General features: G+C 45.4%; 1 protein-coding gene across 2 annotated transcripts in view; it reads right to left on the bottom strand.

Annotated features, from left to right (window-relative positions):
• The window catches only part of NME7 (NME/NM23 family member 7), a 339,877-nt gene that overhangs the window by 752 nt on the left and 317,595 nt on the right, over positions 1-21,530 (bottom strand). The gene's annotated exons all lie outside the window — the stretch shown is intronic.

Here is a 21,530-nt window from a genome sequence, read left to right as displayed (position 1 = left end):
TTTAATAAAAACCGTGAAAACCTAACAGATTCTGAGCAGAGTCGGTTAAGTAATGGTTAAGAGGTTCTCATTTAAAGCATCTCATATATACCTCGAGGTGGTCATGTGTAAAGCATTGGGATCAGTAGTGTAGCTACTGAGGGGGCGGGGGTCCCGTGCAATGAGGGGGCCCACCCGGAGCTACACTACTGTAACTATCGGCATGCACAGGGCCCCCATAGTTAGTGTCTCTGCTATACCACCTGGCCGCTACGGGGCCCCTGAGGAGGGGCTGGGGCCAGCAGTGGGCCCTGCCTGCACGTCAATGCAAGTTTATCAGCTCCTTCTCCATCATTCCCCTCTGTGTCTGACGTCACAGACAGCGGGAGTGATTAAGTCATAACCTGGCGCCCGCAGTCCGTAGATGGAATGAGGAGGAGGAGAGGGGAGTATTGGATTCATTGTTTTTATGGAGTGCAATATACTATATAGAGTCTGCCTATGGGAGTGCATTATACTATATGGAGAACTATCTATGGGGCCATCATACAGTGTGGAGATTAGTGAGGGGCATTCTACTGTGTATAGAGGAGCTGTACAGGGGGAGACTCGGGACACTAGTAAATGTAAAGTGGGCACTTCTTGTTGGGGAACTCGGGTTACTGTGACTGTCAAAGGAGCACACAGGGCAATATTACTTTCTAGGGCACTTGTACACAGCATTACTATATTCTAGAGGGTTGTTTTACCATCTAGAGGCACACAGTACTATCTATCACTGACCATATGGCGGTAATATCCATATTGGTCTTTCTATAGAGATTATCTTCAGTAACATCGCGGTCATCTGCTGAGGTTCTCCTCCATTATTAGGGCGCGTCACCCAGTTGTAACCAAGGTCACCTGGTTAGGGGCCCACTCAGAAGTCTCGCCCCCAACTTGAACTTAAACCCTAGCTACGCCTCTGATTGGGATTAAATCTCCTGTAGAAACTACTTTAAGGGCTTGTTCACACTATCCTTTTTTTTGCTGCGGATTTTTCAGGTCCTGATTTGGAAAACCCGCAGTGCAAATCCGCGGTGGATTTCCCTGCGTTTTTTTGTGCGGTTTCTCCTGCGGATTCCACTGCGGGTTTCCAACTGCACTTTCCTATTGGTGCAGGTGGAAAACCGTTGCGGAATCCGCAGAAAGAATTGACATGCTACTTCTTTTTTTCCGCAGAAAATCAGCGCGGATTTTCAAGCGGAAAAAAGGAAAGTGGGCACAGCGGATTTGGTTTTCCATAGGGTAACATTGTACTGTACCCTGCATGGAAAACGTCTGCGGATCCGCAGCTGCGGATCCGCAGCAAAAACCGCAGCGTGTGAACATAGCCTTAGTGTAGGGGCCAAAAAACCCAGCATATGCTGGTAGCCCTGTAATGCTTGTTGATGTACAATATGTTCCCCACCCCTCCCGTAGGTGCAGGATGCATGGTCCGGTTATTCATGCAAGAGAGGGCCGAAATCTGCACAGGTATGTAAGTCACAGTAGTCTTCAAATTGTGTCCTATTGTCTATATTTATGCTTACACCCATACATTAGCAAGTGAGACCTTCCCAATAGATTTGAAAACCAGTGATTTACCATGTTTGTAGCATTCAGCTATACTCTTGGGCTACGTTCGCATGATGAGCTTTTGAGTTTTTGATGTCCCATTTCTGCAACCTTTATTTAAGTTGGGTTACTTGTTTTTTTTGTTTTGTTTTTTTACATGTTTTGTCTGTCATGCTGTAAATAAAGCGTCTTTGCTTTTGATAATCTGCACCAAGTATGTCAATATTATGTGCATTTTTTTATTTTAGATTTCTGCCATGGAAATGCACTAAAAAGGCATGTGCGTCTTTTACCTGCAGAATTTCTAGTCTATGGGGAAATTTTGCACAGAAAACTCGTAACCGCAATAGAAATTGATATGCTGCGGTCCGGGTATGCAGAGTTAACAAACAAATTGGATTAGATTTCATCAATTCCACTTTGTTAGAACTGTAAACTCTCCTGCTGTCCATGTTGCAGATTTGAAATATGTCAATTTCTCTCACCAGTACACTGAGCTTTATGTACACGTTTTCCCCATAGACTAAAATTAGATGCGGAAATCTGCAGGTAAAAGACGCACATGCATCAAAAATGCATGTAAACAACATATGACTATCAATAAAATTGTCAGCCAAATCCCAGGAAGTGTCAAAAACAAAGTGGCTTTATTTAAATGGAATCTATCAGCAGGTGCTTGCTATGTAATCTGAAGACCGCACGAGCTAGGGGTTAAATCAGATCTCAGCGATGCCTCTCATCTCAAGCTCTGAGGCTTGTTTTAGCACCAGGAGCTTATCACTGCTGTGGCTGGCTCCTCACTGAGCCCTGGTCTGACACACCCCCTCCTGTAACAGGCAGCTCACTGTCTATGCACATGTAGAGCCTGGTGTGGGTGGGGTTAGCTTTCTCAGCTCTGCTTCATTCTAAATCTAAAAGCTCTGATTGTATCAGGATGGCTGGGCCCAGTAATCTAAGTGATGCATCGCTGGATTCAGCTCCTCTTTGCCTACATCAGGCTGCTCTTGGATGAGATGGCAAAAACCTGCTGACAGATTCCCTTTATAACATGACACAAAAAGTGCATGTGAAAAGACAAGTAACTTTATTTACATAAAAGTTGATCATGGGGAAAGTAGCCTTAGTTTATTTACGTTTTTTTCTATTTTTTTATTTTTTTTTGCAGCACAGAAAATGCTGCAAAAAACCCAAGAACTATTTTCTATTCGCCACGACAGCACCCACTGAGAGAGGGGATCCGCCCCTAGGAACAGGAAACCTACAGAGAGATAAAAGGGGCGGCCCCCCCTCGCTCCTCAGTTGGTTTCCTGTTCCTAGAAGGAAGCCCACAGAGAAGATCTCTGTAGACACTGTACAGCGGTGTCTGAGAAGAGGAAAAACTCGCCTGGATGCCGCCTGTACGTCTCTGCTGAGCGGCAGGGGCTCCAGAGCGAGTAGAAGCAGAGTCGGGGATTCCTGTTGGTTCCCTCCTCATCTGCACCGGCCAAATAGTGGGCCTGGAAGGTTCCAACGATCTCCCTGCTGGGACATCGTTGTGGAAGGACGACCATGGCAGTATGGTTACCTGGTCGATCTCGGTCTGGAAGGTGTGGCGCTGAACGGCTGTGGCTCCCCCCGGTCCCTCAGGTACGATGCGTGGGGTTGTAATGCCGGAAAAATGCGGCAGACGCCGGCGCATGCGCAGTGCGTCCGGAATCCCGGATGTAGTATGGCCGACCCCCGGAGGTCGGCATTGCATTTCCGGGGGAACCGCCATGTTGGATTCCTCCTGGCGGTGTTCGCAGGTGTCCCGATGCAGGTAATTAAAAAAAAAAAAAAAAAATGGGTTGCAGCTGCGGGGGCTGGGATTGATAGTCCGCACTATAAAAGTCCGATAGGAAGGGAAAACTGCGCATTATGTCGTCCCACGAGGAAGTCAGTGAGCACCCTGTAGAAGAGCCACTAATGCAAAGTGGTAATGCTGCAAAAAAGAATAGTGGACACTCCAGGAAGAGTGATTCCACTGATAAATCTGGAAGGAAATCATCCCGTTCCACACCCCAGACCAGATGATTCACCCAACAATCGGTATAGTATGCTTCAGAATGTTTGGGTATACAGCTCCTTCAGAGCTTATATTGGTCTCCTCTGCTTATGTCCCTCTAGGCAAAAAGCAAGGAGAAGACCAAGCACAAGCAGTGTGCTATATGTATTGAGCCCCTGCCTGACTCTTATTCTAAAACGTTGTGTCAGGCATGCATAGATAACACCCTGCGGCAGGAGGAGTCCGTTAAAATGGACGAAATACGGCTTATGATTCGGGAGGAACTCCAATCGTTGGGTGGTGGTCCCTCGGGCAGTATTGAAAGGAGGAGCAGGAGAAAATCCTCACCTAATGCTGACACGTCGGCGGAAAGTGGGGAGATTGATTCAGACGTTTCCCACTTGTCTGGTTCCTCAGATGAGGAGGAACATGTCTGTTTCCCGACTGAGGGAGTAAATAGTCTAGTCAAATCAGTGAGGAAAACGATGGGGGTGTCGGAGGTTAAAGAACCCCAAACGGCCCAGGAGGTTATGTTCGCAGGTCTATCTCAGCAAAAGGGCCACGTATTCCCAGTAAACCAGACTATAAAAGACCTCATTAAAAAAGAGTGGAGCAAGGGGCAGAAGGGGTTTACACCAGTATCCTGTAAAAGACGTTACCCCTTTGAGGACGAAGATTTAAACACCTGGACTAAAGTTCCAAAGGTCGATGCGGCGGTCGCATCCACTTCCCGCCGTTCTTCCCTACCAGTGGAAGATGCAGGCTCCTTATCTGATCCCATGGATAGGAAATCGGATGCACTTTTGAAAAAAATCATGGGAGGCCTGTGTCACTGCGTTTAGGCCGGCAATCTCCACCACATGTACCAGTAGATCTATGCTGGTTTGGTTAGACCAGCTGGACCAGAATATCAAGAGTGGTATATCTAGGGAGAAATTGAGGGCATCCATCCCCTTAATTAGGAGCGCTGCGGCATTTATATCCGATGCCTCCGTGGATTCTCTCCGCCTGGCGGCCAGGACAGCCAGCCTCGCAAATACTGCCCGCCGAGCCTTATGGTTAAAGAACTGGAAGGGGGATGCCCAGTCCAGATCCAAGTTGTGTGCCATACCCTGTCAGGGTGAGTACCTCTTTGGAACTATTCTGGATGAGATACTCACTAAGGCGGGTGAACGTAAAAAAGGTTTTCCTAATCCCTTTGTTCCTGCTTACAGAAGGGCATTTAGGAGGCCAACATTTGGCAGAAAGGGAGGCTTTAAAGAGCAATGGAGGAACAAAGACTTCAGGCAGAAAGGCAATTTGTTTAACAAACGTCCCTTCAAACCAGCCGAAAAATCCCGGGAACCCTATTCCACCAGTGGGCGGTAGACTACTGGGATTTATCAATCAGTGGAGAGAAATAACTGTCAACCCATGGGCCATAAAATTAATATCCTCAGGCCTCACCCTAGACTTCATCCGAAGACCTCCGGATTCCTTTCGGCTCACCTCCCTAAGATCCAAACTACAACAAGAAGCATTGGAAGTAGAAGTTAAGTCCCTTCTTGCCAAACGGGTCCTAATAGAGGTTCCGTCATCTCAAACGGGGCAGGGGTTCTACTCCCCCTTGTTTCTGATTACAAAACCTGACGGATCCTATAGAACTATATTTAATTTAAGAAAACTAAATATGTTCATAAAACCCACAGCATTTAAAATGGAATCCATTCGGTCAGCCATTAAAAATGTGTTCCCTAACTGTTACATGGTAGTACTTGATCTCAAAGATGCTTATTATCATCTTCCTATACACCAGTCGCACCAGCAGTTTCTTCGGGTAGCAGTAATTATAGACGGTCAAGTTCGTCATTTTCAATATAGAGCAATGCCCTTTGGTCTATCTATGGCTCCTAGGGTCTTTACTAAGTTACTTTTGGAGGTAATGTCCTTTCTGCGATTAAAAGACACGTTGGTCATCCCATATCTGGATGACCTACTAATTGTGGGGAGAAATTTCTTACAGTGTGAACAAAGGTTGGAGGAGGTGGTATCCTCTTTACAAAGGCTGGGATGGATTGTTAACTGGGAAAAATCCAGACTCCAACCCGTCACTTGTCAGAGATTTTTAGGTCTCCTCCTGGATTCAGTACACCAAAAATGTTGGTTGCCTGATGATAAAAAGTGTTCGATCATTAGTAAAGTAGATTTAGCTATCAAAAAGCGTAATATGTCACTGAGAAATGCCATGTCATTGTTAGGTTCACTATCATCATGTATCCCTGCGGTTAAATGGGCTCAATTCCATACCAGGCAACTCCAAAAATTGGTATTACAGAAGGACGCTAAAAATAGGGTACATTTAGATCAAACAATTTTCTTAACGACAGAAGTAGTACACTCCCTTACATGGTGGTTAGATTGGGGAAATCTATCAGAGGGGGTACCATGGGTCATTACCCCTTCTACCGTAGTAACCACAGATGCTAGTCCGGAGGGCTGGGGAGCACATTTTGGTGATCGGGTGGTCCAGGGCCTTTGGTCCAGGTCAGAATTAGCTAATTCCTCTAATGTAAAAGAATTAAGAGCCATATATTATTCCCTACTCCACTTTCTTCCCCAGCTACGAGGATCTCACACAAGGGTCCTCTCAGACAACACCTCGGCAGTAGCCTATTTAAATCATCAAGGAGGTACACGGTCAGAAAATCTTATGAAAATCTCATCGGACATCATGACGTTAGCCGAAAGTCATCTGTTGTCCTTATCAGCGGTGCACATCAGAGGTATAGACAACAGTCGTGCCGATTTCCTCAGTCGCCATACCCTTCATCAAGGGGAGTGGATGCTCAGCAGAGATATTTTCCGGCTGATAACAGACCGATGGGGCGTGCCACAAATAGACCTATTCGCAACAAGGTCCAACCGTCAGGTCAAAACATTTGCTTCCCTTTGCAGACTGGACAACCCCGACATATTCGATGCCCTGCAGGTGCCATGGACATTCGACCTGGCCTACGCATTCCCTCCATGGAATCTGTTACCTATAGTAATAAGAAAAATAAGGGAGGAGGGGGCAAGAGTTCTGTTGGTAGCCCCATTCTGGCCCAAGAGGCCTTGGTTCTCCTGGCTCAAGGCGATGTCGACTACAGACCCTTGGATCCTGCCTCAGACCAAGGACCTGTTGTCTCAGGGACCGTTTTTCCATCCTCGGGTAAAAGGCATGAATCTGACGGTATGGAATTTGAAAGGCACTTACTAACTCTAAGGGTTTTTTCCAGTGGGCTTATAGATACTCTTATGAAGAGTAGAAAGCCTTCCACTACCCAAATCTATGTCAGGGTTTGGAAAAAATTCCTTCAATTTCATACGGCACAACTTTCCGCTGAAGTACCTATATTTTCAATATTGGAGTTCTTGCAGAAAGGGCTTGAATTGGGACTATCTGTAAATACTCTAAGAGTCCAGGTTTCAGCTCTAGGAGCCCTCTTTAGTTATGATGTGGCGGGAGATAGATGGGTTTCTCGTTTTATATCAGCATGTGAGCGATCAAAACCTATTCATATACCACAGGTGCCTCAGTGGGATCTATCTCTAGTCCTAGATGCCTTGACACAAAGCCCGTTTGAGCCTCTACATGAGGCCTCATTAAAGAACATCTCGCTAAAAACAATACTGTTAGTAGCGTTAGTATCCGCTAGAAGAGTGAGTGATCTCCATGCCTTGTCAGTTGACCCTCCTTATCTATCCGTGACATCTGATAGAATAATTTTAAAGACGGACCCTTGTTATCTCCCTAAGGTAGCTACTAGTTTTCATAGATCCCAGGAGATCTTGTTACCTACCTTCTATAAAGACCACTCGACTCCAGAAGAAGCCAGACTTCATACCCTAGATGTTAAGAGAACTATTCTAGCCTACTTAGAGAGGACTAGGGACTGGAGGAAGAGTAGGGCTCTCTTTGTCTCTTTCCAGGGAAAAACCAAGGGTTCCAGAGTTACAAAGAACACGCTATCACGCTGGATTAGAGATGCCATAATCCTGGCGTATAAAGCAGGAGGAAGAGAACCTCCAATGCATGTGGGAGCACACTCCACAAGAGCCGTGTCGACCTCCTGGGCAGAGAGGGCGAATGTGCCGATAGACCTTATATGTAAGGCTGCAACTTGGTCTTCACCAAACACCTTCTATAGACACTATAGATTAGATCTATCTGCTGCTTCTGACCTAACCTTTGGGGTTTCGGTTCTTGATTCAGTTAACCCACCCAGTATATAGTCTCTGAAAATCTCTCAGTGGGTGCTGTCGTGGCGAATAGAAAATATCGGATTACTCACCGGTAATGCTCTTTTATAGAGCCCACGACAGCACCCATTCGATTCCCTCCCTTTTCTTTATTTAGTTGCACGTGGTGTCTTAATAGGGAGATGTATATAATAGAGTAATATGGTAGGAAGTTGTAAATATGTATATATGCCTAAACCTGGTAAACTAAAAAACCTGGCGGCGGTTCCTCCTTTTTTCTCTGTAAAACAACTGAGGAGCGAGGGGGGGCCGCCCCTTTTATCTCTCTGTAGGTTTCCTGTTCCTAGGGGCGGATCCCCTCTCTCAGTGGGTGCTGTCGTGGGCTCTATAAAAGAGCATTACCGGTGAGTAATCCGATATTTTTTTGTGTGTTGAAAACTGCTTTCTGTTCACATGTTTAGGCTTCTGAACGTTTAAACACTGCAGGCTTCTAAGCAAAGTAGTATGTATATTCTTCAGGCATTCTCTTCTAGGAAGATGCTAGCTACTTAGACAAGTGAATGGGTAGCCTATGAAAGTTTTTTTTTTTCTTTTTTTTTTTTTTCTCGTCCTTAGTGTTTTAAGCTGCAAAGAAGCACTTTTTGAAATCTATGCAATAATAAAAAAAAAATTTCTGGGAAAAACACTAGGAAAAAGTGCTGCCAAAATAACTTCAGGATTTCAAAAACTCCGGAGAAAAAGGGTTTCCTCAAGTGCTGTTTGAAAAATATTTTTGACCGCTAAAAAAAGATGGTATGAACATACCCTTTGCATGCTTTATTAGCAGTTTTTGATGTCAATGCCAATATATAGGAAGGGGAATTATATAAGGAAAATTCAAATTTACTTCTTTCATAATCAGCTTTAAAGGGAACCTGTCATGTAAAATAACGCTATTTAACATGCAGAAATGGGGTTAATCTGCAGGTTAATAGCTTTCGGAGAGTCACGATGCTGGGAGGAAATTAACTTTATTGCCCCCGGTAGCATTTGGCTTCCAGTCATAGGGGGTGGCACTGGCATGGTTTCAATCACTGCCCACTGTTTAGAGTGAACTGGCTGTAACCGCGTCCCCAGCGCTGACTGACAGCCGGCTCATCATTAGGGCCGGCTGTCAGTCTGCCAGGGGTGTGTTGTCTGGAAGCAAATTACTCCACTCTGCCTATGGAAAATGCATGAACACTTTGCTGATCCAAATGTTTCTGCATGCTCTTATGGGGTAAGGAGAGATGGCTGTTGGCCGATTGGCAAGTATTGTGCCCCTTTCCCACTAAATAGTACTAAACGCATGCATGAGACATGTCTAGTGGCTATCAATGGAGCATAAGCGGCACCTCTCACCTCCTAGCCAGACATCCACTTTAAAGCCAGGCTCATAGTGTAACCCACTGAGCCACCTTGCTGAACAAACTTTTTATAATATACCGGTACGCAAATGCTTTCATTTACTTAAACAGCACCTTTTCTTTTTATTATACCTATAGTTTTTTGTTAGTAAACTCTGAAAATACAATAAGCCAATTGGAGCTTGTATATATCTTGTGTGGGTAGTGTTCACCCTTATAGGATATTTAGAGCTTCTGCCAATTCTCTATTTTATAGTAACGCTCCTTCAGGTTATGCTGAGCTCAAGTACAATAACTACGCTTTCACAACACAACTATGCCCAACAGGATATGTCTATTCATAAATGCAATAGGAAGTAATATGATGCAGCTGACAATAGCTCAATTGTTTCTTCTTTATTTCTTTAAATGTTTGTATTTCCACTGCATTAATGCAAACTACAAAATAAAAGCACAATTATATCACAACCTTTAAATAACAGTCCAAGGGTAAAATATCCCTGAAATGAATGTGAAGGCAAGTATTTATGGGAAGAGGAAACCCCCGATGGAGTAATGCTGGCCTACAGCACAAACCTCACAGGGATTTAGACAGTTTATTAAACGTTGCAGTAAATAATTTTGTTACTATAGAAGAGTTTCAGAATATACTGTAATTAGTACATTGTCAGAAAAGCAAAAACACAAATTACATTTATTTATTTTTTTAATGTTTACTGTCAAAAAGAAATATACTTATGAACTGCTTTCAGACACAATCCAATGCACTTATCAACTGGGAAACAAAGGAATGGGTGTATTAAAATTTAGCCTGGCTGCCCTCATATAAATCTGACTGTGTGATCTATTTGCAGGATCCAATGATACTTATCTTATAATGTTCGCTCATATGGGATAATTGAGTTTACCAATTCTATCCATGCTCTAAGAGAAGGATGTACACCACCCATCCAGCGCAATGCCAACACCTTTCTAGCCAGAAAGTGTCTCACGCAGAGAAATTTTTTCATAGTGTCCCCAAACTTCTTAATCTAATACCCCAAATAAGCAGACTAGAGGGCTGAGAGGAACAAGGGTTTGTACCAGAGAAGTCAACAACAACGTTACTTGACTCCACTAGGATAAAATAATAGGGCAGCCCCATACTATGTGTATGAAGTTAGCATCCAGTGAGTGACACCTCAAACACTCTAATGTTTGAAGTCGACCCATTTTAAAGAGCCGCAACGGAGTTAAATAGGACTGATGTATAACAGAGGTGTCAAACTGCATTCCTCAAGGGCCGCCAACAGGTCATGTTTTCAGGATTTCCTTAGCATTCCACAAGGTGCTGGAATCATTCTGTGCAGGTGATTAAATTATCACCTGTGCAATACAAGGAAATCCTGAAAACATGACCTGTTGGCGGCCCTCGAGGAATGCCGTTTGACACCTCTGATGTTCTAATGTACAACTGAGTCATTCTATTATTGATTGATGGGGACACCCCAATTGGAGATTCAAGAATTTCTTCCCAATCCTCATCATGAGCATCCGGAATCAGACCCTCCCACTTTCCCTTAATTGACACTATAGCAGAATTGGTTCCACCGATAACATATATGTATATAGAGCAGAGATGAGACCCTGGGGGACCCTGTGATTTAGGAATTCCTATTAGAGGGAAAGATTAGATAATTTGAGACGTATCTACATGGCGCAGATGCGACTGGAGAGCTGTAATAAAGCAACAACCGACAGCACTCAAATGACCAGGATGCACGCTCCAAAGTCCATGGATCCAACTGGACCAATACTCACAAATGTAGAAAAGGAAGCAGCATCCATTCCAGGTGAAGGATATATCAAAAACAGTCTTTATTCTGCCATCACATCATACAACGTGATGCTACTTCCTTTTCTACATTTGCGACTGGAGAGCTGATCTGAGCTGAAGAAAACGAAAAAACTGGGACCTCGGGACATTATATTTAGATTGAATTTCTTCAAAGGACATCAAAATACCACCATCATACAAATCCTTAATCAAGGAAACATTATGTGAAATCCAAAAATTGGTAGACGGGAGACCCAGCAACACCGGAAAATAAGTGTTATTCCACAACGGCATTTCAGCTATAATATCCTTAAAGTGAATTACTTTTTTAATTTGCCTCCAAACTGACGGCGCTAATCTAAGTAGGGGTAATAATCGAGGAACACCAAGTTTAGCCGTTTCCAAAAAGCCCAATGGGCAATCAATGTTTGCAGCGTGAATTAAATGATTTTCTGAGTTAGGTAAATGATTATCAGGCACCCGCCTACTCAGAGCCTTAATCTGTCCAGCCAAATAATATAAATAAAAATCCGGTAGCGCTGCTCCCCCCATCTGTTTGGATCTTTACAGAGTAGAGAGTTTAAGCTTGGGTCTAGCTTTCCCCCATATGAAAGATGTGGTCAGGGAGTTTAGATTTTTGAAAAAGGATTTTGGAATCAACACCGCACTATGTTGGAGGAAGTAGCTGAGCTTAGGAAGTAAAACCATTTTAATTAAATTTATACGGCCGGCTACAGATAACGGAAGTTTTCCCCACAAGGCAAATTTGGTTTTGACTAATTCCAGTAAAGGAATGATATTGAGTTGTAAATCAAGCTCACTGTCTCTGGATATGTTAATTCCCAGGTATTTAAACTGAGACACCACAGGCAGGAGAGACCGGGTATCAAAGTGGGCTATTGGGCCATGAGTTAGGGGTAATAGGGCGGATTTATCCCAATTAATATATAGACCGGAGTATTTACTAAACTTATCTATAATATTAATCACCTGTGGGAGCGTCTCTTCCGCCCTATCCATAAACAATATCATATCATCAGCATATAAGCCAATAGTATCTAGACGATCAGCTATGCCTATACCCTCAATATTTTGAGAGGACCGTATGCATATTGCTAATGCCTCAATCGCGAGAGCAAAAAGGGCCGGGGATAAGGGGCACCCCTGACGTGTCCCCTTGGACAGAGAAAATTACTCCGATATAGAGTTATTTATAATTATACAAGCTTTAGGCTTTGCATATATTGCACCTATCCATCTTTGAAATTTAGCACCAAAACCAAATCTTCGCAAACATGCAAACAAAAAGGGCCATTCAAGAGAATCAAAGGCTTTAGCCGCGTCCAGTGACGCTAGAGCCCAATTATTGTCCAGCAACAAGGAACTGCATTTGATTACTGACTAGACCCCTCTAATATTAATAGAGGTGCTTTTACCAGGCATAAAGCCAGTCTGGTCAGGGTGTACAAGGTTCAATATAACCATATTCAGGCTAGTAGCTAGAACCTTGGTGAAGATTTTATAGTCCACATTAATCAGCGATATGGGGCAGTAAGATCCACATTCAAGGGGGTCCTTTCCTTCTTTCTTAAGTATGATAATGTTAGCTTTATAAAAGGAGTCCGGTAAACCTTCCCCTTCCCAAAGCCCCTTAAATACTTTTAAAAGAAGTGGTGCCAATATGTCTATATTTTCTATACATTTCAATGGGAAACCCGTCTAGTCCAGGGTCCTTCCCAGAGGCCATACCCATCATAGCATTTTCTATTTCGTCTATGGTGAAATCAGCGTCCAAAAAGGCTTGTTCAGTAGAACTCAGCTCGGGGAATTTTATATCGGATAAGTAGTCCATACATTCTAGGATTCCCAAGCCACTCCCAGAACTGTATAATACTCTGTAATAATCATGAAAACAATGAAGTATATCCTCTGTTGTGGTCACCACCGAACTATCTGCTCTCCGAATTTTAAGTATAGTGTTGGACGTATTGTGCTGACGCACCAAGAAAGCCAAAAATTTACTGGACTGGTTTCCCAGTTCAAAATAGGACTGACGAGTAAAAAATAATTTACGTTTAGACTTGGTATCCATATATTGAGTATATAGCCTCTGGGAGGTCAATGATACTTATCTTAAGGGCTTGATCGTACAACCGTATTTTCGGTCCCAGTGCGGTCATGAAAAAAGACAGACAGCACTTGGAATAATGTTACTCAATGGAGCAGCATAGATGAGCAATTTTTTTTCACTGACCGAAAATGAGCATGCAATAGTTTCTTCTGCAAATCGGATGAGACTTGTCCATTCAAGTCTGTGGGCAAAAAAAAAAAGAGAAAAAATTGGATGCCATACGGAGCCACAGTATAGCATCCAATATTCTGCAGGCATAATCGCATGTTTAGTGTGCCAAGAATACATTTTTCCAGGATGTCCCTCCTGACAGCACCACCAGGAGGTTGTCCTTGATAGGGACAGGAACACAGAAGAGGTTAAACAGCCCCTCCCCACCTCCACCCTTCAGTGTTTTCCTGTCCCTATCAGGGACAGACGCAGGAGAGAGTTCTCCAGAATTACCTGGATGTCGGTGAGCAGAGGCTCACAAAGGCGGTCCTTGCTCCGGGAGTGGGCTCTGGACCGCGGGGGTCCCGATGGAGGGACTCCTGCAGGATCGCAGCAGACCGACGGAGGTCCCTCACGCGATCTAGGTAGAGCTATGTGCTCCCGTCAGCTGTCTCATCCCTTAATTAAAAGGGCTCTGAGACAGCAGCTACTGCAGCGGTGCCGGCAGGTTCCCGACCTGTGCTCCACATGTGCCGTGATCGGCAGCATCCCCCTGAACTTCCGACTCTGGTGGCATCTCCCAGGACTTCCGGCGCTTGCGTCGGAGAAGGCGTGGTGGGGGATCACTTCCGGGGGCGTGGCCAGCCGGATCCAGCGTCGCTGGGGTTTCCGGCACCGGATAAGGCACTGGAATGAAGGGGAGAGCCCGGGACATGAGGACGCTGAAAATACAGAGTCCCAGGCCGGTCTGCGTGCGTTCCAGAGCACGCATGCGCAGTACAGCTGGGATCTTCAATCACCGGAAAACTGCAGCAGCTGAGCTCGGAAGGAGGATGGGTCAGATGATTTGAAGACAGGTGAGGCAGACTATTTAGACACGGACAGTTGACAGCACATGTGACCCAGTAGTCATGGAGGGTGCTAATCGTCAAGACGTGCAGTCCTCAGAGCTCGCCCCTGAACATGTAAGTGATACATAGTGGGGTTTATTAGGACTAGTCGGATACAAGCAACAGGGCCCTCTTATATGTTTATTGCAGGATAAAAAAAGCGCCCAAGCATACAGCAGCGGTGACTAAACGCAAGACTGTTAGATGTCCCTTATGCCATACCTCCCAACTTTCGAAGATGGGAAAGAGGGACAAATTTTAGGCCACGCCTCTGACCACACCCATTCATAATTAGTCACACCCATATCCACGTCCCAACCACACCCATTTAGCACTGCCGATCACACTGTTTCATATACAATAATTATAAACAACAAAATATGGCCACACAGTGCCCCATACTGTATAATGGCCACACATGATGCTCCATACTGTACGATGACCACACGACGCTCCATACTGCATAATGAACACACATGACGCTCCATACTGTATAATGACCGCACATGATGCTGCACACTGTATAATGGCCGCACATGATGCTCCATACTGTATAATGACCGCACATGATGCTCCATACTGTATAATGGCCACACAGTGCTCCATACTGTATAATGGCCACACAGTGCTCCATACTGTATAATGGCCACACAGTGCTCCATACTGTATAATGGCCACACAGTGCTCCATACTGTAAAATGGCCACACAGTGCTCCATACTGTATAATGACCACACATGATGCTCCATACTGTATAATGACCACACATGATGCTCCATACTGTATAATGGCCACACATGATGCTCCATACTGTATAATGGCCGCACATGATGCTCCATACTGTATAATGACTGCACATGATGCTCCATACTGTATAATGGCCGCACATGCTGCATACTGTATAATGGCCACACATGATGCTCCATACTGTATAATGACCGCACATGATGCTGCATACTGTATAATGACCGCACATGATGCTCCATACTGTATAATGACCGCACATGATGCTCCATACTGTATAATGACTGCACATGATGCTCCATACTGTATACTGGCTGCACATGATGCTCCATATTGTATAATGACTGCACATGATGCTCCATACTGTATAATGACTGCACATGATGCTCCATACTGTATACTGGCTGCACATGATGCTCCATACTGTATAATGGCCACAGTTCTCCATACTGTATAATGACATACAGGCACACAGCTCACACACACGCTCACACACACGCACACAGCTCACACACATGGCTCACACACGCAGCACACACACGCACGCAGCTCACACACACACGCAGCATCACACATACGCAGCTCACAAACACATGCAGCTTTGACACAAATGCATCACACACGCAGCCATCACACACACACGCAGCCATCACACACACACACACGTAGAGGTGGAGCCGCATATTAATTTCGGTAATGAGCGGAAACGGTGACCGCTCAGTACAGGAAGAAGATGCAGCGCAGGAAGAAGCAGGGACTGCACAGCGCCAGCAGTAGGTGAGTATACAGCGCTGTGCAGCGCTGCGCGATATTTACCGCTCCTCGTTCCGGGGCGGCTCCGTCATCAGCGTCCTCTGGCTGTGACGCTCAGGTCAGAGGGCGTGGTGACGTAGTCAGTGCGCGCCCTCTGCTGAACGTCAGTGCTGAAGATGGAGCCGCACGAGGAGCAGGTAAATATTGAAAGTGCCGGGGGTCCTGAGCGAAGAGAGGTGAGTATGCGATTTTTTTTTTTTATCTCAGCAAAAGCATATGGGGCAGTGACTGTACGGAGCATCTTATGGGGCCATAACGATTGTGCAGCACTATAAGGGGCAAGTGACTGTACGGAGCATCTGTATGGGGCCATAACGCTTGTGCAGCACTATAAGGGGCAGTGACCGTACGGATCATCTGTATGGGGCCATAACGATTGTGCAGCACTATAAGGGGCAGTGACAGTACGGATCATCTGTATAGGGCCATAACGATTGTGCAGCACTATAAGGGGCAGTGACAGTACGGATCATCTGTATGGGGCCATAACGATTGTGCAGCACTATAAGGGGCAGTGACTGTACGGATCATCTGTATGGGGCCATAACGATTGTGCAGCACTATAAGGGGCAGTGACTGTACGGATCATCTGTATGGGGCCATAACGATTGTGCAGCACTATAAGGGGCAGTGACTGTACGGATCATCTGTATGGGGCCATAACGATTGTGCAGCACTATAAGGGGCAGTGACTGTACGGAGCATCTGTATGGGGCCATAACGATTGTGCAGCACTATAAGGGGCAGTGACTGTACGTAGCATCTGTATGGGGCCATAACGTTTGTGCAGCACTATAAGGGGCAGTGACTGTACGGAGCATCTGTATGGGGTCATAACGATTGTGCAGCACTATAAGGGGCAGTGACTGTACGGAGCATCTTATGGGGCCATAACGCTTGTGCAGCATTATAAGGGGCAGTGACTGTACGGAGCATCTTATGGGGTCATAACGCTTGTGCAGCATTATAAGGGGCAGTGACTGTACGGAGCATCTTATGGGGCCATAACGCTTGTGCAGCACTATATGGGGCAAGTGACTGTACGGATCATCTGTATGGGGCCATAACGCTTGTGCAGCACTATAAGGGGCAGTGACTGTACGGGTCATCTGTATGGGGCCATAACGATTGTGCAGCACTATAAGGGGCAGTGACTGTACGGATCATCTGTATGGGGCCATAACGATTGTGCAGCACTATAAGGGGCAGTGACTGTACGGATCATCTGTATGGGGCCATAACGATTGTGCAGCACTATAAGGGGCAGTGACTGTACGGATCATCTGTATGGGGCCATAACGATTGTGCAGCACTATAAGGGGCAGTGACTGTACGGAGCATCTGAATGGGGCCATAACGTTTCTGCAGCACTATAAGGGGCAGTGACTGTACGGAGCATCTTATGGGGCCATAACGCTTGTGCAGCATTATAAGGGGCAGTGACTGTACGGAGCATCTGTATGGGGCCATAACGTTTGTGCAGCACTATAAGGGGCAGTGACTGTACGGAGCATCTGTATGGGGTCATAACGATTGTGCAGCACTATAAGGGGCAGTGACTGTACGGAGCATCTTATGGGGCCATAACGCTTGTGCAGCATTATAAGGGGCAGTGACTGTACGGAGCATCTTATGGGGCCATAACGCTTGTGCAGCACTATATGGGGCAAGTGACTGTACGGATCATCTGTATGGGGCCATAACGCTTGTGCAGCACTATAAGGGGCAGTGACTGTACGGATCATCTGTATGGGGCCATAACGATTGTGCAGCACTATAAGGGGCAGTGACTGTACGGATCATCTGTATGGAGCCATAACGATTGTGCAGCACTATAAGGGGCAGTGACTGTACGGATCATCTGTATGGGGCCATAACGATTGTGCAGCACTATAAGGGGCAGTGACTGTACGGATCATCTGTATGGGGCCATAACGATTGTGCAGCACTATAAGGGGCAGTGACTGTACGGATCATCTGTATTGGGCCATAACGATTGTGCAGCACTATAAGGGGCAGTGACTGTACGGATCATCTGTATGGGGCCATAACGATTGTGCCACACTATAAGGGGCAGTGACTGTACGGAGCATCTGTATGGGGCCATAACGATTGTGCAGCACTATAAGGGGCAGTGACTGTACGGAGCATCTGTATGGGACCATAACGATTGTGCAGCACTATAAGGGGCAGTGACAGTACGGAGCATCTGTATGGGGCCATAACGTTTGTGCAGCACTATAAGGGGCAGTGACAGTACGGAGCATCTGTATGGGGTCATAACGTTTGTGCAGCACTATAAGGGGCAGTGACTGTACGGAGCATCTTATGGGGCCATAACGCTTGTGCAGCATTATAAGGGGCAGTGACTGTACGGAGCATCTTATGGGGCCATAATGCTTGTGCAGCATTATAAGGGGCAGTGACTGTACGGAGCATCTTATGGGGCCATAACGCTTGTGCAGCACTATATGGGGCAAGTGACTGTATGGATGATCTTATGGGGCCATAACGTTTGTGCAGCATTATATGAGGCAAGTGTCTGTATTGAGCATCTTATGGGGCCATAACGCTTGTGCAGCATTATAAGGGGCAGTGACTGTATGGAGCATCTTATGGGGCCATAATGCTTGTGCAGCATTATAAGGGGCAGTGACTGTACGGAGCATCTTATGGGGCCATAACGCTTGTGCAGCACTATATGGGGCAAGTGACTGTATGGATGATCTTATGGGGCCATAACGTTTGTGCAGCGTTATATGAGGCAAGTGTCTGTATTGAGCATCTTATGGGGCCATAACGTTTGTGCAGCACTATATAGGGCAAATAGCTCTATGGAGCATCTTATGGGGCCCTTATTACCCTTTATGCAGGATTATATGGGGCATATTTTAATATGGAGCATCTAATGGGGCCCATCAAACTTTATGGAGCATTATATGGGGCTCCTGATTCAATATGGATTCAAAAACACTTAACCTACCGATGTCTCAATTAATTTTACTTTTATTGGTATCTATTTTTACTTTTGAAATTTACCGGTTGCTGCTGCATTTTCCACCCTAGGCTTATACCCGAGTCATTAAGTTTTCCCAGTTTTTTGTGGCAAAATTAGGGGGGTCGGCTTATACTCGGGTCGGCTTATACTCGAGTATATACGGTAATAGCATATCACTGGATCTCAGATAAAGTTCCCACGAGGAAAGAATATGTAAATAAGCTAAACCTCATACTATGCAGAGAGAAGGCCATTTATCTTAAACGGGGTAGACCGGCAGTGTTTGAGAAAATTTGGGCAGGATGGTTGAATGTTCCGGGCTTACCGTCTGTAAGTTTATTCTCGTGATACCATGTTTATATCACCCTGAAAGTGATTTAGTTGCACTCCATGACTGGTGCCTTGGGATATGTACCTTATCTATGTCTGTATTTTTCTTGTGATATATTTTATCATTGGACCAGGGTTTGGTAGGGGGGGAGCGGTTGGGAATGGGGAAAAGATTGTGGGGTATTTTGGAGAAAATTCTGTTATGTTCTGAAAACTTTAATAAAAAATATCTGAGTAAAAAAAAAAAAAAGGAGATTCAGATATTACAGAGACAGAGGCAAACCTCCATAAGGAAGGCCATGAGGGTGCTGGGCTTGATGACATCATGTATTCCCAGCGTCCAGTGGAGTCAGTATCATTCAAGACCCTTGCAGCAAGAAGTCCTTTCACTATGGGATGGCAGAGACTCATCTCTAGACAACAGGGTGCTCTTATCCAAAGAGGCAAAAAGATCACTGTCATGGTGGACCGAGGAAGCAAACTTCGGGAAAGAAAGACCCTGGAGAACATCTTCATATGTAAACATCACCATGGACCCAAGCCTCAGAGGCTGGGGAGCCCATATGGAGGGAAGCTACTTGCAAGGAGATTGGCCGGAGTCAATAAGCAGCAGGTCTTCGAATTACAGAGAGGTCAGAGCAGTCTGGGAAGCCCTAAAGAGATACCAGAGAAATCTAAGGGGCCAACACGTCCGTATCTTCTCAGACAATTCAACAACAGTAGCCTTCCTACTTCATCAGGGAGGCCCAAGACATCGTCACTTACAGAACTTGTCAGACACAATCTTCTCCTGGGCAGAGCTCACAGTGAATTCAATAACAGCAGTTCACCTGAAAGGCACCGAAAATCAGGTAGCCGACTTTCTGAGCAGGAAAAAACTATGTCCCACAGAATGGTCCTTAAACCACGAGGTCTTTCTTCAGTTAACCCAACGCCGGGGCTTCCCGGAAGTAGATCTATTTGCTTCAAGACAAAATACAAAAACAGAGACGTTCTTCTCTCTATATCCAGGAGACAAGCCGCCAGGGATAGACGCCTTGGCCCAGGAGTGGGACATGAACCTAGCTTATGCTTTCCCACCGTTGGCTCTAATACCAAGTGTCTTGAGGAAGATTCAGGAGAACCGAGCATCAGTAATCCTAATTGTACCATACTGGCCCAAAAGGAGCTGGTTTCCCTTACTGAAATGGATGTCTCTAGAAGAGCCATTTCATCTACCACTAAGACCGGATCTTTTGTTTCAGGGCCCTCTAGTTCATCAGAACCCAGGGCTACTACAGTTAGCAGCTTGGATCCTGAAAAGGAGATCCTGAGGTCAAAGGGCCTTTCAGAACCAGTCATTTCTACCATCCAAAATAGCAGGAAGCCGGTGAATTCCGCAATATACAGGAAGATATGGAAGAAGTTCTGTTCACAAAGTACATCTCCTGTATCAGTATCTGAGGGCCCAGATATCCTGAGAATTCTAGACTTTCTTCAATCAGGCTTTGATAAAGGGTTAAGACTCAGTACGCTAAAAGTACAAATTTCATCTCTCCGTTCTTTCAATGACTTCCAGTTGGCCAGCCATACCTTGATAATAAGATTTGTTAAAGCCACTCAGCGTCTTAAGCCCACAATACGCAGCTCAGTACCGCCCTGGGATCTCAGCCTAGTTTTGAACGAGCTTTGCAAAGAACCATATGAACCACTAAATCAAGCAAACTTGAGAGCAGTAACCTTTAAAGACCTCTTCTTAGTGGCAATAACATCAGCGAGACTTATTGGGGAAATTCAATCCTTCTCCATTAAAGACCCATATCTGATGATTCAAGATGACTGCATCATCCTAAGACTGGATCCTGCCTTTCTTCCCAAAGTGGTGTCTGACTTCCATAGAAATCAAGAGATAGTTCTACCTACCTTTTGCCAAAACTACAGTAATGGGAAGGAGCGTTCTCTGCATGCATTGGATGTTAAAAGAACAATACTCCACTACTTAGAAATCACAGACAGTTGGAGAATAGACTCTAACCTCTTCATCCAGATGACTGGAAGAAACAAGGTGAAGAAGGCATCCAGAGCTACACTAGCTAGATGGCTTAAGTCAACTATTAGTGCGGCCTATATCTCGGCGGGGAAATCCCCACCAGAAAGCCTCAAAGCACACTCGCTGAGAGCAATCTCAGCTTCATGGGCAGAAAGTGCCGGGGCTTCTATGGACCAGATCTGCAGAGGCGCAACTTGGGCTAGGTCAAATACCTTTTGTAAGCATTATAAGTTGGATGTCATAGCAAACCAACAAACTACGTTCAGGAGGAAAGTCCTCCAAGCTGTAATCCCACCCTAAAATAAGGAGTTATTTGGTATTTCTCCTGGTGGTGCTGTCAGGAGGGACGTCCTGGAAAGTAGGAATTAGTCCTACCGGTAATAGTGTTTCCAGGAGTCCATCATGACAGCACCCCTTATATACCCT

The sequence above is a fragment of the Ranitomeya variabilis genome, chromosome 3 (assembly GCF_051348905.1).
Source record: "Ranitomeya variabilis isolate aRanVar5 chromosome 3, aRanVar5.hap1, whole genome shotgun sequence".
Taxonomy (NCBI): domain Eukaryota; kingdom Metazoa; phylum Chordata; class Amphibia; order Anura; family Dendrobatidae; genus Ranitomeya; species Ranitomeya variabilis.
This window is presented reverse-complemented; position numbering and strand designations above follow the sequence as displayed.